General features: G+C 37.9%; 1 long non-coding RNA gene across 1 annotated transcript; it reads left to right on the top strand.

Moving 5' to 3' along the window:
* Nucleotides 1-2,528: 2,528 nt before the first annotated feature.
* LOC145162334 (uncharacterized) lies at nt 2,529-3,071 on the top strand. Its single transcript, XR_013739043.1, has 3 exons — nt 2,529-2,768; nt 2,845-2,949; nt 3,038-3,071. It is a non-coding gene; the product is annotated as an uncharacterized LOC145162334 (long non-coding RNA).
* The last annotated feature ends 300 nt before the right edge of the window (nt 3,072-3,371 follow it).

Raw genomic sequence — 3,371 nt, 5'->3', positions numbered from 1 at the left:
CCGCGTGTCATCACCATGCTGAAACATAACACATGAATAATCAGTATACACATGAAGAGGTTCACACTATCGAATTTTCTTGAATTCACCATGGCATTCCTTGTATTGGGTATAGATCCTGTGATTTCAGTAGTACGGGCCCAATACTACCTTCCACACCTATCCATACCCTCCCCAAGGATTTTCATGACTCTTCCAAGTCATTTCCGTTCTATCTATCACCCTCTCATACTATAGAGCGCCTACGCGCCAAGATATATTGTAGGAACTTCCTAGGGTTCCTTTCCTCACCGCTCTCTGCTATCAACTTCAGAAGGAAATCGCACTAATACCATCTAGCTACCACACGACACTACTAGAAAACAGCCCTTTAATGACGCGCAAACAATGACACGCGTTGATAGAGGACACGCATTTGTGCGTGTCCTAAAAAATAATGTCAGTTTTGCAAAATTTGAAGGATAGAGGACACGCATTTGTGCGTGCTCTAAAATTAGTGTCAGAAAAGAAAAAAAAGAAAATGCGGAGGGCGCCTTCCATAAAATGTGTGTCATCTAAGTGTGTCGCTTTATAATTTTTTAATGAAACACGCGTTTTAAGGCATGATTTCACCCACCTATTGGATCCCAAAAATTAAAACCCCCGCCTCTTCCAATTAGCAAGAAAAAGCCCTAGGCCTTCGTCTTTATAGCAGCATCGCACCACCACCCAACCTCCGATCTCGCACCGCCAAGTGTCTCCGACCATCTTCTCCAACCATTCTTTCCTATCACACTACACATATAACAAAACCCCCCCATCATGATAACAAAACCCTAAAATTAGTGTCAGAAGATCTTCTACCTACCGAACTCTTTTCCATGACCTAATTAACTCTTTCTCATTTGTTGCTTCACCCTTGAAAGAATCGACAGAAAGCTAGGGTTCCATCAAAATCGCACTCCTTTTCTTACTCTTAGAAGAATACTCAGAAATTTACCTTTTTTGGTTGCAGAAAGCAATTTATCTGTGGGTGTTTGAATGGTCCCGATTGATTCTTCAGGATTTCTAATGGTAGAAGAGAAGGAGCAACAACACAACAAGAAACGACAGCGTCTTATATGGGATGTGGCAGCATCCCCAGCAGAACAACAAGAGGTTGGTTTTTGATACTCGCTTGATGCCGTTGGGAAACAATAGGGTTAGGATTTCTTGGTTCACGATGAGATTTTCTTTGTAGGTTGAAGTACGGCAGCGCCATATCTCGCCGCCAAAAAGAAAGGATGATCGTGAGGGACATTATACGTACAATCTTGGAGTTCAAGGGTGAATGGTGTGATTAAATCTATAGTTCGTTCACTTGGGCGTAAAATTGCTGAAGGAAAGTTAGTAGTTGAATTTCTTTTAGAGTTATCAAGAAATGAAGCTTTAATAAATCACATTGGAAATGTTCAGGGATGCATTCTACTTTTGGTCACCATGTCCAACAGTGAAGACACTCAAGATGCCATTAATGCACAGAAGCTTTTGGATTCTCTTTCTTCCTCGGATCAAAATGTCATCCAAAAGGAAAAATCTAATTACTTTACACATCTCCTTTATCGACTATCTTCAAGTATTAATTTATACAAAGCCTTTTATTACAATATCTTCAGTATCATTGAGACATTTTTTCACAGGTTCTGAAGAAGTGAAGATGAGCATGGTGACAACATTAGCAGAAATGGAATTCACAGAATATAGCAAATCATCTTTATTTGAAAAAGGTGCACTGGGCCCACTTCTTGACTTAGTTTCACATGTAAATCATAGAATGAAAGAAACAGCAGCTAAAGCACTTTGTAGTCTCAACTTTAGAAAAAAACAGCACCCAAATGATCACATAAGGTTCTGTAACTCCATTGGTCAATCTTCTCTACAATCACACATCATCCCATTCTTTACAAGATGAGGTAGCACCAATCATCATGCATCTTGCCACATCAACCATGTTCTAGAATTCCGAAAATACCCCTGTTTCTTTATTCCAATCTGATGAAGATATTGATAGCCTTTTTGCTTTTATTCCATGTACTCGCCCTTTGGTGCAAGAACGTTTACTTCATGCTATTTACGCCATGTGCCACTCTCCCTTACAGGTGATTACTAAGTACCTAATACTGGAAGGATGAGTGGGGATATTTGTTCATGGCTATAATGATCATAGTTCTTACAGGTGATTTTTTGTTCAGAGATGTTCCATCAAGTGCAGCCCTGCCAATGATACGCCCAACTCTCGGAAGACAACATTCCATGTCAGATAGAGCAAAGACAGTAATGCAGGAATACTAACAGGTGATTTTTTGTTCTGTATGTTCAGAGATGTTCTTACAGGTGATTTTTTGTTCTGTATGTCCTCACTCTAAAGAACAAATACATGCAAGTTTCCTTTTATTTCTTTATCCTTTTTTTCCTGATATTTAACAAACATTACATAGCATAAAAAAGCATTGATTTTTCCCTATTTTGTATAGTTTATATTCTAAACAACAATTGATGAGAAAATCAAAGCGTGGTTGTATGATTGTTTGGGGTCAAGGGTAGATTATGATGCCCTTATCTTGTGGAACAAGTAAAGAAGGTGAAGCCCATTTAGTTGAGTGGAATGAAAGTGAAGGAGCCCATTACTGGTAGTATCCACAAGTGACAATGGATTTATAATATTGGCAAATAATGATGGGCAATGCATGGTAAGGATGCTAGAGAGTCAAGCGCATGAGCAGACCCGAGCACTTTCTGATTCAGTCAAAGTAATTTTCTTGACCTCATTTATATTTAATATTCAATATTTTTCTCATGAATATCTAATACCCCTCCCCTTTGCAGCCTTCAAGCACTGGCCCATTAGGTCTGATCCCTAATGCGTCTTCATCTATGGTAACTGCTATAGAACGTGATAGAATGCAAACTCCATTATCCATTGGAAATCTTGTAAGTTATTACTTATTATTCCCTTTTATTTTTAACCGTTTGTTTTATATATGGTTTACTTATATTCTATTTTATTCGAACATTGCAGGCTAATGCTGAAAGCAGTAAAGTTGTGGGTATTATCTTAAAGCCCTTCGTTTGCCTGATCCAACAGCTGCCAAAGTAAGTACTTTTAATCAATATTTTATATCCATAAAGTCAACATATTGACCACACTTGTTGTATCTGAATCAGTTTGTAGCTGAAGAAGCATCTGAAGGACTTTTTATTTTTGATGAACTTCATGGCTCTTTATCAACTCAACAAGGCGAAATGGAACATTTTGCTAGAGAGCTTCGACATGTCTGTTTTTATTTATTTATTTATTATGAGAGTTTATTTATTATTATCTTATCTTTTTTTTTTGGTTTAAATATTTCAGA

The sequence above is a fragment of the Lactuca virosa genome, chromosome 3 (genome assembly GCF_052849685.1).
Source record: "Lactuca virosa cultivar CGN04683 chromosome 3, Lactuca_virosa_CGN04683_v6, whole genome shotgun sequence".
Lineage (NCBI taxonomy): Eukaryota > Viridiplantae > Streptophyta > Magnoliopsida > Asterales > Asteraceae > Lactuca > Lactuca virosa.
Note: the sequence above shows the minus strand (reverse complement) of the source record. Positions and strands in the feature narration are given on the sequence as shown.